Source organism: Culex quinquefasciatus, chromosome 2 (genome assembly GCF_015732765.1).
Source record: "Culex quinquefasciatus strain JHB chromosome 2, VPISU_Cqui_1.0_pri_paternal, whole genome shotgun sequence".
NCBI classification, from domain to species: domain Eukaryota; kingdom Metazoa; phylum Arthropoda; class Insecta; order Diptera; family Culicidae; genus Culex; species Culex quinquefasciatus.
The window spans coordinates 204,969,537-204,985,415 of NC_051862.1; the positions used below are offsets into that span (position 1 = coordinate 204,969,537).

Consider the following 15,879-nt stretch of genomic DNA (forward strand, 5'->3'; position numbering starts at 1 on the left):
CTACAGTCTGAATAGGGACAGCAGTTTTTAGAGCACTTAATGCTTTTAAATTTGGAAATGGATGTACACATTTTGATGGCCTGAGTCTGTTCTAACCGAAACCAACCAGAAAAATCAAAATATTGTGCTCCAACGTGGTTAAAACTGCTGTCCCAATTCGCCCCATGTGTCCCGATTGACCCCAGTTTACGGCACCTGATAAATGTGTTTTGACAAATATTGAAAAATTTACTAACCTGCCACCAATCCGAAAAGTTTTGCTATGATGCCAAAAAACATGTTTAGTGTTCATTACCGTAGATTGGCGTATTAGTTGATCAGGCGTACCATCGACAGCCAAAACTACACATTGTTTTACTGAAATCCAAGATTAAGAAGATACATTGAAACACCCTTTACTGTTTAGAGTGGAAACCTCTGGAAACAAATGTTCACTACACTTGAACATTGACGAAGCCTCCATATCGAATTACCCTTAAAATAGTTTTTATTTGAGAAAAACATCAATTATTCCTGAAGAGTTTTTCATTGTTTCTAACTTAAGTTTCCATTTCAAAACAATCCCTAACCTGAACCACTTACTTTCTCTAACTCATTTGCCAACTTCTTCAATGCAGTCCATTTTTCCAAACTAGAACATACCCACAGGTGTCCACAAAGCACACTCTCTCTCAAATAAAATTTATAGAGTCAAGTGAACCCAGAAGAGTGAGTTCAGGACAGGACACAGGACAACCTGCGGTCAACCTGCTTCCCTGTGCTCTCTGTTCCAGGCCATAATTTAGTGGTTTTCACTTGCTTTCGTGCTGCGTTGAGTAACGAGTCCCCCGATGGAGGTTAGAGATTAGACTTTAAACTTTGCTCAGCTATTACGGAGATAGTCCCGGCGAGGCAGGCCAGGTCGTGTATGTTTGCAGCAATGTTAGCTTTCGTCTGCAGACGGTGGATTACAGGTTGGTTGGTGAAGGTGGATACAACCGGGCAGAAATGTATCACGTTTCAAAATTAAAAGCTTCAACACGGTTCGCACTACACGAATCCGGTTCTCCGGAAAGGTGCACCGTAAATTATCTGCTGCTCGTCGAGAGGAGGTTCCTTGAAGGTGGCAGAACAGTGGACAGTTTACAATCTGGACCTGCTCGACGGAGCGCTCCTTTTCTAGACACCATCATCACTGTCCGCCGAGAGTGCTCTCGAAAAGGTGTTAAATTTTTCATTCACACCACAGGTCGAGCCTTGAGTAATGGCTTGCCGGCAGACTTTCGAGCGGGACCGATAATAAGCGGCGCAGCAGAAATAAATTCACAACTAGTCGAACAACGTGGATCAATGCCAATTTTTCGCGTAGTTGCACTTAACGTGAAAAAATTGTTGTGCCTGGATTAACCCTGCATTGGAATTGTATATTTTTTCAAAAACAAAAACAAAAACAAAAACAAAAACAAAAACAAAAACAAAAACAAAAACAAAAACAAAAACAAAAACAAAAACAAAAACAAAAACAAAAACAAAAACAAAAACAAAAACAAAAACAAAAACAAAAACAAAAACAAAAACAAAAACAAAAACAAAAACAAAAACAAAAACAAAAACAAAAACAAAAACAAAAACAAAAACAAAAACAAAAACAAAAACAAAAACAAAAACAAAAACAAAAACAAAAACAAAAACAAAAACAAAAACAAAAACAAAAACAAAAACAAAAACAAAAACAAAAACAAAAACAAAAACAAAAACAAAAACAAAAACAAAAACAAAAACAAAAACAAAAACAAAAACAAAAACAAAAACAAAAACAAAAACAAAAACAAAAACAAAAACAAAAACAAAAACAAAAACAAAAACAAAAACAAAAACAAAAACAAAAACAAAAACAAAAACAAAACAAAAACAAAAACAAAAACAAAAACAAAAACAAAAACAAAAACAAAAACAAAAACAAAAACAAAAACAAAAACAAAAACAAAAACAAAAACAAAAACAAAAACAAAAACAAAAACAAAAACAAAAACAAAAACAAAAACAAAAACAAAAACAAAAACAAAAACAAAAACAAAAACAATAAATTTATGAATAAATGGTTTCGTTGATTAATCAAAATGTCTAAACATTTCTTTGAGGAATCACTTCTGCTGTGAAACTTCATGTACAACACAAAGATAAGTCGTGTGAAGGGTTTATCACCATAGCTGGAAGTGCCGACTCAGCCAAACCCTGCCCGACATGTGCTCTAACAGCACAGCACTTCGTCACTCTGGACAAATTTGGTATTGTGTTGTTTCCGACAATAATCACCTTTGTCCTACAGACGATGTTTGCAGTTTGTGTTATCTGCGTTGTGCGTAGCCGACAAGAATAAAAAAACCGTATTTGGCACGCACTCTGCCATCAAGTGCCTCTTTAGCTCAGTGGTAGAGCGCTGGTCTCGTAAACCAGCGGTCGCGAGTTCAATCCTCACAGGAGGCAGGGTGGATATAACTTTTTTTAATGACTCCTCGTGGACACACGTTCATCAGCTGCGTTGGCATCCAAAGCAGAAAATGACTCAATCGTCACCGCCAGCAAACTCGATTCAAATAAATATGGTCGTAATTAAACCGAAAATAATTAACACCAGAAAACATACATTTTTATCGACATCTGGTTTGAAGTGCTGCTCTGGTTAAAGTTGAGTGTAATGCAGGTAGCATTCCCCGGGCAACACTCTTGGTTGGACTATGCAAGTTTCAACCGGGCTAAGCCAGAAGGAGCGAGAGGACTGTGGCAATTAAATAAAGTTGTTAACATGGGCCGATGAATGCGCCGTGTGGCTCTCTTTGAATCGCTGCAATTCTTTTCCAATCGACGACGGTTGTGGCTTGTCCGCGACTAGGTTTAGCAGGTACTTTTACGGTGGCACAAACCATTTCTCTAATTTGAACCAGGATGGATGGTATCGTCGCGGTCGTTGCAGTTGGTAAGGAAATGCCGTTACGGTTTCGGATCTTGTTGGAATTTGTTGGGTAATTTGCACTGGAAGGAAGTGATTGCTTGTTTATTTTTTTAAAATAAAATTAGTCTTATTAGAAAAAAAAATGAATTGAAAATTCATAAAAAGACAGTCACATTAAAGTTGTTAAAAAATTAAAGTCCAAGAAAATTAGTTTCAGTGCACCGATTCAACAACCTTTTTTCTGTTAAAGGGACATTTTTTACCCAACTTGTTGAGCTTTCCACAGTCCCCCACTTGTAAGCTCCCATCAGAGCCGATCCAAATCACGACACACTGTTCAGTTCAGGTTCAAGCTGATGTTGTACGTAGGCGTTCAACAGCGCAATGTGCAGCCAGACCTGGTGAAATGTTCACCATCAGGTAATTAACAAGACCACGAGCCAGCCCCGTGTGATTTATCGGTATCGTTGAGCTATTTCGAACAGCTCGGCAGCCAAAGCTCGAAGCAAAACCGTTTCCACTCGAAAGCCATGTTGAAGGCTAATTAATGGCCCCCACACAGAAGAATGATGCTTATGACCAGCCGAAGGTGCCATTTCACGTGTACTGCTGCTGCTGGATCGCGGCTAATTAGTGTCGAGCCTCTATCGGGATGTGTTTTACGAGGGCTCCCGGAGCGGCGACATTGTGCATTGAAATAAACTTTGAATCGCAAAATTCAACCCGTTACAGACGACCGGTAATGAGCTTTTGCTGCTGCTTTGAACTCGCCACATTTGGAGCTTCATGTCGCGGTGGAGTAGCGAGTAATTTGAATGGTTGGACGTCATTTGGCGGGAAAATCCATTTGTCAAATCGGCACGACCCATGGTATGTTGTGGGAGTTTGCGGATTTTCTGATGGATTCTGAATGGGTCGATTTGTTTGGGGCTCGAGACAAAATGGGCCATTTGGGGGGGATGATTGATGGATTTCGGTAATTGTTTGCATAAGGTTTTCTTAATACATATTACTGGATGGATTGGTAAATTTCTCATGGTTTTGTAAGATAAATTAGGATCTTGTGGGCAATGAGAGCTGTTACATGTTTTGAGAGGAATTTCTGGTCCGGTGGCAAAAACAAGGTTCGCTTCGTTTGGAGATTGTGATTTTACTCGATTGCAGACTGGATTTCGCCATATAATTGGCAATAAAACCAATTCCACCTGAACCAGATTCACAACACAAAGCCGTCAATTGCCGGCCGCTCACATCTCCATCGCGAACATAGTACCTATAAGAAAAAGCATTTGGAAGACAGAAGGCTCCACTTTTTTAAGGGGACAAGGGAAAATCTCCACGGTGTTCCCAAATAAGTTATGCTCTAGTTGGGTGGTTTTTGGTAAGGTATAAGGTTTACTCGACACGGAAAAAATGAAACACAGTTGAAGTAAACTAGAGATTTGACGTAAACGGTTGAATCACAAGTAAAATCATGTTTTTACGTAGAATTTGTTGCAAATTTACATCAAGTTGCATTTAAATTTCAATGATTAATGACGTGCAAAAGTGTTACATCATAAATCGGAAATATTTTTTGTGTGCGTACACACAAGCAAAAAAATAACATGATTCATACAAAAAGCAAAAAGTATAACCACGGTAGGAGGGAGTCTCAAGATTTACTTTTTGGAGGCCTCGTGGTTTATGCACGAATCCTAAGCCATCTTTTACGGGCCATTCTCTGCCAACGCACAAGAAATAAAAAAAGATGTCCAGACTTCTTTTATTTTTACGTGAAACTTTTTCCCAAGCGATAATTTTGATCCCCGGTCACGAATCCAAAGTCCTTTCTTGAATATCTCGTGTCGTTGGGGCAGTGCGACCCCTTTAAATTTTGAAAAAAGGTAAAAAAAAGTGTTGTTAATCAATTTGCAGGTTGAAGTGGTGATGATTTCGAAACATTGTGTCGAAGGGACTCTCATTCTCTCATGTAAAACTTGATGTCCGTTTAATGGAGATCTTCTTTCTTTTGATTTCGTCGAGGGGACCTTAAACAACCGTGATCAACAACAATCAACTTTGAAAACTTTTTTTTGTAAATCCGCGATAACTCGTAATGTTTAGAAGCGAACCCCACACTTGTGTAAATCATATTTGTTGTTAGGGAGCATGCTTTTATTACGTAATGCTTTTGGGGGGGGGGAGGGGTCAGAGGCCGTGTTACGTTCCACATGCAATTTTTAAAATTAGTATTGAAATTTTTACGAGAAGGAGGGGGACCAACATTATTTTTTTTTGCGTTACTTAATAAAAGAACGCCTTAATTGACTGCTCTGCAACCCACTGAGAATTTTGGCTCGAGCCTCGAGTCGATCTGGCTCGAGATCGAGCTTGAACCGAGACTCGAGCCAAAATTCTCAGTAGGAACTTTGTAGAATATTGTTACACTGTAAAAAATAAACCTAACAAAGTTATAATAAACACTACATTTTAAAATTAATCATTTATAAATGCAACAGTTTTACAATCTATCATGACCAAAAAAGCTAAAAAAATAAACAAATATCTTCATCACGGTTTTTGAGGTTATTTAAAATTGTGGGCCATTCTAACGTTTTTATATGTTCCATTGAGACCGATTTTAATTATTTTTTTTACCTTTGTAGCCTATTTCGAGAGGGAGCAAAATACATTAAAAATGACATTACAAGTTATAGTTTCATCAATTCAATGAAAATGAAAAAAGTGTTTTAAAACGAATCTTACACTAGAACAGGTTTTTTAGAATCATTAGTTTTCAAAAAAGTTTTGACCAAATAATTTCAATTAAGAAAAAACTTTATTCTATACTGCACTTCAAAACTTCACAAAAAAATCAAAAATTCTAAATCTGGTTCAATCATGCTAAAAAGGATAATCAACTCACGAAAATACATTTTCATTTCATTTCAGTTGATTTAATTTCATTGAAACTCAGATTTTTTTTTCGGAAACAAATTTGTTTCTGCCGCCTGATTTTTTGAGCCAATGTTGAAAACGGGAAGACGACGTTTCTGAACGGGAAAAACACCTTAACCTTAATATAAGGGTTATGAGCAATTATCTACGAGATCGGCTTATTTTTTAAATTTTAATTTTTGTGTTTTTTAATCCGGCTGAAACTTTTTTGGTGCCTTCAGTATGCCCACAGAAGCCGACCGGGTTAAACATTCAATATTATCCCCTTTTGAAATGTTAGTAAAAAAATGAAAATATAGTTTTCGAAAAGATCGGGAAATTTCACAAATGTTTAAAAATTTAAACATTGTAAATCGGACCAACAGTTGCTGAGATATCGACGTTAGAAAATGGTGGGTTGTTTGGGTGAGACTTGGAAAACATCAATTTTCCTGTTTTTAAACACTTGCATGGCAATATCTCTGCTACAAAGGGTCGTATCAACAAAGTTCATTTTTTTTTTCAAAAGTGGGCAAACATGTGCACTAATTAAAAAAAATGAAAAAGTGCTACTACAGTCAACTCTCTGGCTGTCGATCTTCTCGATATCAATAATTCTCCATCTATAGATGAATTCTTCAGTCCCTTCAATCTGCATACTTCAATTATCTTCATTCCTCGATATTTTCCCTTGCTTGAAGGATCTCTTCCTCGACGGTCCCTTGGATTCTGTTTGCTTTAAAAATCTCTTCCGGTTGTCAATATTGTCACTTTCTCATGGCTTGCATAGACATTTTTCTAAGCGAAACGAAGCTTTGAAGGGTGTTTGACATTAGTTTGTTTTTGTTTGCTGGACGTTGCCATGATTCTCTCCCATAGCTGAGTATCAAAAAAAAAATCAGTCGAGTCTTCATTTTGCATCGTTCTGTAAACTGATGATTCTCTTCCTCGACGGTCCCTTGGATATTGACAACCAGAGAGTCGACTGTATGTTCAAAAAAGTTACCTAAAAATGGCTTAGCTTGAAAACGGTGAACTTTACCAAAATTTCACTAAAGTACACTTTAATTGCAAATTAAATTTTACATCGAAAAGTGAAGTTGAAAATTTTTTGCGACCAATATTTCGATTTTTTTGAAAAAAATCAGTATTGATTCAAAAACTCATAACTCGGTCAAAGATGTTTTGCACAACCATAAAATTTCTGAAAAGTTGTCATTTTAATGTCCCAATAAACAATAAAAAAATAAAAATAGTGTTTTGAAAATCAAGTTTTAGTGGCAAAAAGTTAAATATAAAATCACCAAAAAATTTTAACCGTGTATCTTTTTTTCAGTGTTGTCCATATCCATACCTACAACTATGCCGGAGACACCAAATCGATCAAAAAATTCCTTCAAAAGATACAGATTTTTGAATTTTCATACATAGTTTTTGTATGGACAGCTGCCAAATTTGTATGGAAATTATATGGACAAACTAATGATGCAAAAGGGCTTCTTTGGGCTTACCGAAGGCACCATAAAAGTGTCAGCCAAATTAAAAAAAACAAAAAAATCAAATGAACGAAATCTGAGAGAATTGATCTTATGTGTGTGTAAAATATCTTGGTTTTGTAAATTAAGGTGAATTAATCCAGTAAAGTAATCCAGAATAATACTCTGTCCTAATTTTCACCATTGTTAATTAACCCAAACTAGACTACATAAAGCAGAGGTACTTAAAGTTTTTGGAGGCCGGGCCAAATTTGAAGCTCAAATAAGCTTGCGGGCCAAATTCACAAAAAAAAGTTATTGAAAAAAATAAATTACATTATTTTAATTTAAAAGATTTAATTTTTTATCAAAAAAAATCAATTCAAAACAATAGAAACCACAAAATAAAGGTTTTCTATCGGTATCGTTGATTTTATTGTTTCAGGTATTTGAAAAAAGTTTTTGGCTGAATGTACTTGTGTTTTCGAAAAAAAAAAACAAAGTTTTGTTTTTATATTTCGAAAATGATGACATTACATGTTGAACTATCATGTTTATCTATAATTTAAGTGTGGCTAATGAAAAATCGTTGAGAGCCAGAATTTCAACATTTCAATGAAAAAAATGTTAGAAAATATTTTAAGCTTCCGTATAGTTAAACTGCAATCATTATTTTCAACAAAAAAAAGATTCGAAAAAACATTTTAGCGAAAAAACATTTATTTATTTAATCGAAAATTCACTAAAATTCTTTTTTATTCAAACCCAAACATGCTCAAATGATTCTAAATACAAAGGAATGCATATTTAATCAATTTCAGCTGATTGCACTTAAATTTCATTTTTTTTGAAGTTTTGAAATTTTTTGCAAATAAATTTTTGCTCCTGGTTTTTGAGCCATTTTTTTTAATAATGGTGGATGGGTGGGTTGATCGACGAAAGCTTTGTAAAATATTTGCAACAAACTTGATCCTCCGATTTCCACATTTTGTCTGCCTGAATCAGTTGGTAGTCAATCAGATTCGTTATCTAACTGTAATGAGTTCGAATCCCTAAGGAAGTGCAATGTAAGTTTGAGGGTCAGTTCATAAAAGTGTCATTATGACTTGCAAATTAATAAATAAAACTTACATTTTTGCAACTATTACAGAATTCTACCTAAGTCAAACTTGAACGTTTTTTAATATTTCTTAAAATGTTTGATGAAAATTTTGACGATATTTACTAGTTTCACTCACATTGAAACGTGTGAAATTATTTGTATCCTAGAGTGAGGATCAAAATATTGATAAATCAAAAGTTTTTTATTAACAAAAAATAAAAAAAGATTAGCATATAAAAGTTTAAAATAAACCTTAATTTTGTAAAAGTATAAAATCACTTTACAAGTGGTCAACGGGCCATTTTACATGATCATTCAAAATGGGTCCGCGGGCCACAAAATATCACCTCGCGGGCCACGTTTGGCCCGCGGGCTATACTTTGGTCACCCCTGACAAAGAGTGATGCAAAACTTCGCAAAGAATTCATAACTTTATAATTGGCATTCTGCAAATCAAACACGCTCACAAAAGACCAGCACAAATTAAGCCAATCAACCGACCAGCAGCATTCCAACTTTTCAACATCTCCCCCCGCCCACAATCGGCAGAGGCCAAGTGTAGCTACCGACGACTGCTTATAACTCAATTCCTCAACACTATAATCCGGATCAAAACGGCCACACGACCCACGAAACCAGCTCTTTAAGGGTTCACGGCTGCAGCCCAAACCCGCATTCGGCATCGCCCGAGTTATGCAGAAAAGTGAGCAGATAATCACTATAATAACATCAATCCGATCTGGCCAGCCCTGAAACTTTGGAAATCGAGCATGGCCAGTTAGGTCCGTGTGGGTCTGTCTCCCCCAATTGGCCAAAGTGGCCCGATTGGAAGCAGCAGCAGCCGGGTTTAATTATGATTGTTAAATTAAAAATACATTATCTCCAACAAGGGGGGAGGGTTGAAACCGGCCAAACCTCCCCCTAAACCACCCCCAAGATCTTGGACACCAAGTATGTGTATTTTTCAAACTATGCTAATTAAAGCATGTCTCGGAACGACGACGATGACGGTATTGGCCCTCGGGGTGGCCTGCACGGTGCATGTGCAGTGCATATCAGGGCCACGCGGTAACGTGTGCAATTAATGCAATTGAATATTATTTGGCCTAATTCAATCAGCACCGTTGGCGTTTGGCCGCGGATGCAGCAGCGTGTGTGGGCTGTAAATGCACTTTTCATGGCAGTTGGTGCAAATTTTAATGCATGTTTTGATTGCAATGACTTTCCTCAGTTAGCATTTTGATTTTATGAGCTATTAGCTATCAAATTCTATCTACGAATATTTGAAGATGGAAGTCTCCGATTCCAGTTCCCAAAAAAGTACTCGACTCTACCGACTCCAACTCCTCGGCCCTGCTTTTAACAAACGATGTTTTCCAATGAAGGTTAAATTTTTCTCTCACACTTCCAGTTCCACACCTTGACGGCGATCTTCGCCGTCACGCCAGGTGACTCTCCCCCTTAAATGTGCTACAAAGTCACAGTCACAGTTCAATGCAGTTTAATGCCAGCGCTTATAAATCCAACACTGCAAGCCGCACGCGAACTCGATCAAAACCCGCAAACGCGCGTGCACGTGAGTCGATCGATTTCTGGGTGGAGCCTAAATGTTGGGGCTGTCTGACATTAAAAACGTACCCTCGCGCGCGCTAATTGACCCGGGCCGTTTACTCCGGCTTAGCCGCAGCCGCAGTCCGGTCGTACATAAACACCCCACGGGCGGCCCCGCAAGAATCTGTAACGCGCAGGTGAGGCGCGAGAAAAAATGGTGAATGTCAAACCGGGTCGGATCGGTCCTCGGTTACGTAACGGCCAATTGGCGCGCACATGTCTCCGCCACTTGTGCCACCACGGTCACCCCGGGGAGAGAGAGAGAGAAGGGGGTCCGAAATTCGTCAACCTGCTCGCGCCACCAAACGGCGCTCGTTGTTTTTGCCCGGGCCACCTTATCGCCAAAGTGGATCAATTCCATCGTGCAAAACGGCCCCGGTTTAATCTCGCTGAACAGCTTGAGACGTTGAGACGTTGTTCGGCCTGGTCAGCCATCAACCGCTCGCGAGCGGCCGAGAGTGCACCTCTTATTTATTTATGTGCCCTGATAGAGTGCTGGCCTGCAGTGATTTTATTGGTGGGTCATTAGAGCGAATGAAAACAAGTCAGGCCTCAACGCGCGCGAGGTTCAGGTCTCGATAGCAATCTGCGAACGATTCTGTCCCTCTTCTGCGCAAACGAGCGAACGAGACGACACGCAATTCTAATTTATGTCCCGCGTAAGTTCATTTGGCAATTTATTAAAGTTAAACTTTTACAATAAATTTAACCTCTGGCACCCGCTCTGGATCGGGACCATGGTGACCGCGCGCGTACGATCTGCTGCCCCGAACTGACCCTGGCCGTCACTGACAATAACAATAAAGTATGGAATATCGATTTTCACCTTTGCCGAAGCCGCGGGACGCGTATTCCGCGGCCTGCCACTTATGACTTTATACAGGACGGAACTTGGATTCCTCGGGCGGGCGTGGACGGTCAATATCAAGACGTGACGGTTTTTAATGGGTTTTCCTCGAGATCCCGCCTGTGCAGGTTGTCGACCGCAAGGGGGCTAAATATTTGCTAAATGTTGTGAATATGTCGATGGAGTTGGCACTTCGGAACCCTGGAACGATCAGCGTGTGGTCAAATAAATTGAGGAGGTCGATTATCGAGCGACCAATTACACCGAGAAGACCAAGACTTCGAATAATCGAACCAAAAACATTTTCTATCGTTTTTTTTTTACTCTTGTTTTAAACATTAAATTCTAGTTCTGCAACCCCATTTTACACTAATTTTAATAGTTTATTGCTAAAAAAAATGCATTTTTTCAATATTTCGTCACGGCCAAAATCTTGGATTTTAAAATCTAAATCATTTAAAAGTAGTTTAGGGCTCGACAATCGAAAATTAGACAGCAAAAATAGTAGTTTATGCAACAAGTTGCAAAAGTAAGATTTTTTAAACACGAGTCGTATATTTATCCAACGAGGTTCACCGAGTTGGATAAATACGACGAGTGTTGAAAAAATCCAGTTTTGCAACGAGTTCCATACAACATTTTTTGCAATTCCGAAAAACACCCTTTAAGGGGTTACATACATATAAATCGACAAAAAATCAGAGGTTGGTGTGAGCACACACTTCATTTAATTTTAAATCAGTTATCGGGGCATTAGAACATACATTTTTATCTTTTATCAAAACAAATTTGAAGACATTTGATTGTATCATTAACGAGAGCTATTTGGTTTATTTTAGGTTGTAAAAGCCATTCAACCACTCAAATCTAACTAATTTGGGGTCAATGAACACGAATACTTACTAATATGAGGTTGCTGAGTGGTTGAATCAATATTACAACCTCAAATAAATATTTCCAAAATACTACAGGCGCCATATTTGCCGCCATCTTGGATTTCTGAATTTCTGAATACTTTGGAATATACCAAGTGTCATACTCTTGTTTAGCGACTTCAAATCAGTTACATTTGAGTGGTTGAATCACTATTACAACCTCAAATAAATATTCCCAATATACTGTAGGCGCCATATTTGCCGCCATCTTGAATTGCTTGATTTCTGAATACTTTGGAATATTCTAAGTGTCATATTCGTGTTCAGCGACCCCAAATTAGTTAAATTTGAATGGTTGATTTCAAATTTAATGCTTTCTTGTGGATTTGGCCATGGCGTGTTCCCTAAAACGAGCGCCTAAAAAGAGTTGCTTCGACGAATTTAGTCGATGTTACTAGCAGGTAAGTCGGATCAAGTTCGTTCTTGTTTTAAATGAATCTTGAAATCCTACCGGTTCGAATGCTGCATGAACGATCAAGATTGGTTGAAATGGAGCCAAATGCGAGCGAGTTGAATTTAACGAAGCAACTGTTTCGGAGGCTTGGTCGCTGGAATGTTAAACAGAATTATAGGACAAATGTTCTTGTATTTTGTAAATTAACCGTTTAAATAAAAAAATATTGAAAAGTATTACTTTTCGAAACAAGTGCTGAACATTTTTTCAGCATTCATTTCAGTGCTAAAGAGTAGAACTTTTCAGCATTTATTTTGAAATGCGTAACCATTCGATTTTGTTATTTTTGGTACAGAAAATCGTTCTTGAACGACAGGAAAAGTAAGTAATTTCACGGCAAAATTGTATTTTTTTTTTTTTGATTCGATTATCCGAAGTATTGATAATCCGAAGTGTTTTTTTTTTCCTAGACCTTCGGATAATCGAGTCAGGACTGTACAAAAATACTAAAATACTAAAATACTAAAATACTAAAATACTTAAATACTTAAATACTAAAATACTAAAATACTAAAATACAAAAATACAAAAATACTAAAATACTATAATATTAAAAATAATTATTTTGTTTTGATTATTTTCATTTTTTTTTTTAATTATTTTGAATATTTGATTATTTCGTTTTTTTAAATATTATTTTGAATATTTGATTATTTTGATTATTTTGATTATTTTGATTATTTTGATTATTTTGATTATTTTGATTATTTTGATTATTTTGATTATTTTGATTATTTTGATTATTTTGATTATTTTGATTATTTTGATTATTTTGATTATTTTGATTATTTTGATTATTTTGATAATTTTGATAATTTTGATAATTTTGATTATTTTGATTATTTTGATTATTTTGATTATTTTGATTTTTTTGATTATTTTGATTATTTTGATTATTTTGATTATTTTGATTATTTTGATTATTTTGATTATTTTGATTATTTTGATTATTTTGATTATTTTGATTATTTTGATTATTTTGATTATTTTGATTATTTTGATTATTTTGATTATTTTGATTATTTTGATTATTTTGATTATTTTGATTATTTTGATTATTTTGATTATTTTGATTATTTTGATTATTTTGATTATTTTGATTATTTTGATTATTTTCATTATTTTCATTATTTTCATTATTTTGATTATTTTCATTATTTTGATTATTTTGATTATTTTGATTATTTTGATTCTTTTGAGATTGTCTTAACCCTAGTATCATTTTAGGTTTTAAGTAGGCAATAAAAGCCTATTTAGGCCGTATGAGGGTTCCCAAAACCATGATAAAACCTGTAAGTTTAAAAATGTTACTAGGGAATCTGGGGGTAAAAATGGAAAAAAATGGGATTATCCAAATCCCATCACAAACAGATATTTGCTCAAATTTGATTCTAAGTTGATATGTCATTTCATTCATTTTTTATAGCCTTCCTCAGTAAGGTGAGGAATGCAAAAATCCAAAGTTAGTTGAAATAGGCGAAATACTGGCTGGACTTGAAATTGAAGCAAGATCATCGGACATCCACAACCGCCCAGTTCACCTGATCGCGGTATTACAGGATAAACGCGCTGTATAATGAAACGATGCGGCGATCATCCGCCCGTCTCGAACGCGGATGGACGTCCCGAGATAACCGTCTAAACGTGCATTTATAGCCGGACTCCAACTCGATCGCTGGGACGCTCTGCAGTTGTGCCCAGCGCAAATGTTGTGACAGTCCGGTCCAGGAAAAAACGGCCTATTCATGTATGTTGCCTTGCGCGCTGTCTAATCACCTTAATTGAACATTCGCTGATAAATCGACCACCTCGTGTGCCGGCTAAATGGCATAATTGATCATACGGACGGGTGTTCCTGCCTGTGGGACTTTGCGGGTCCCCAAGCCGGAGGTGGTCACGGTCTACAGTTCGTTCCCGGTCCGGGGCTCTGGTTTAAATTGCCCGCTTGTTGGTGAGTTTGTTTGTTTGCGGAGTTCAGAACCCGTTTGAGGTAAGGATCAGGTACGAAGGAGAGGAAGTTTCGAAATTTATACGAAGAATGTCAAAGCAACCAAGGGCGACTATAAATTTCTCTACTCAGTTGCTGAGTTCTTTAAGTTACTCTAACCTTTCTTTCATAATCTCGGTAAGACTCCGTCTCCTTCGTCGACACACTCCTCAGTCCCAACCGCCTTCATCGGATGCAAATCTCGCTAGACTTAATGTGGCTCGATTAAAGTGCTTTTATGCACCTCAGGTGAGATGCGCCACCACACCGCCGCTGTGGCCTAAGCGACGCACTCATTTTTCAAACCCTCACCGCTGGTTGGAAGCTGCAATCGAGCCCAGATCGTTGACCTGAGAGGTTTATAACACCTGCGCGATCTCCGCGCCGTTGTGCGGCGGCATCGTTGGAGAGCCTTTTTCTTATCTATCCTAGTGGTGGAGGTTCCGATGTGAGGTAGGAGGTGAAGGACGTTCAGAGAGAACCTCGGAGGTAACTGATAGTCAGCCGGCTATGGAGAGCTCGCTGTCTTGGCCGCTTGAACAACGTAACGTTGCGCCGTGCGGACCGTAATAAACTAGATTAAAATCGGAGAGTTTTTAATTGCGAAAACTAGTCGCACCAGTTTAGTCACTCTGTCAAATGCACCTGTTTCACTGTTGGTCTCGTGGCGCAGGGGTAGCGGCTTCGGCTGCCGATCCCGATGATGCTATGAGACGCGGGTTCGATTCCCGCCTTATCCACTGAGCTTCTATCGGATGGTGAAGTAAAACGTCGGTCCCGGTTTCTCCTGTCTCGTCAGAGGCGCTGGAGCAGAAATCCCACGTTAGAGGAAGGCCATGCCCCGGGGGGCGTAGTGCCAATAGTTTCGTTTCGTTATACTATATTATAGCAAGGGAGTCTCAAAGAGTGGAACTGTTCATAATGTGGGGTGGGACGGATTGTCGGCTAAAAATATAGTCCATTCTAGGCAAAATAGTTTTCATCGCCTTCAAAGATTATTTTTTCTTCAAAACATTACATTTTGGTAAAATCATGTTCTCCTTTTGCTCCGAACCTTTCCGCAAATCCTCTCAATCCATGCTGCCAGCAAATTTAAAAGGTATTTTTGCACCATTTACATAATTTTGTATCCCTTTTCGCGGCAACAAGTCCAACAGTTTCTGCATTTTTTTTTTTTTTGTACTTATTGGCCAAAGCCAACGACAAGCCAAGGCAGCGGCAATCGATGTGTCAGCAAGAACAAATCTTCGCCCTCAATCCTGCTTGAATCCTTGTTCGTTTCTTGCCCGTCCCTTAACCTCCAATCCGTTGATGCTTTCCGGACACAATTCGCGAACGAAATATGCAAAGTCCATCGAATCCATGCAAAAGAGGTCCCAAATGACCCTCCCCAGATAAGCTCGCAGAAGTTGAAAGCTCGCGCGTATGCTAATGTTTGTGAAATAACCAGATCGCCGACCGTGAGTTGTTTCTTCAATTTCCTCCCCGCGGTAAAAAAAAAAGAAAGAAGGGGAGGTAGAGTCCAACACGAAGGGCAATCCGCTGACAGACATCGACATGAAAGTGGATGTAATTTATATAGGTAAACATTTAATTTGAATTTTAAATCAAACGACA

The 15,879-nt window shown here is 37.8% G+C and overlaps 1 protein-coding gene and 1 non-coding gene across 2 annotated transcripts in view; both read left to right on the forward strand.

Moving 5' to 3' along the window:
* LOC6034332 (NADPH oxidase 5) overlaps positions 1-15,879 on the forward strand; it is a 125,191-nt gene that overhangs the window by 57,048 nt on the left and 52,264 nt on the right. The window lies entirely within an intron of this gene.
* On the forward strand, positions 2,395-2,466 carry Trnat-cgu. The gene has a single exon. It is a non-coding gene; the product is annotated as a tRNA-Thr (tRNA).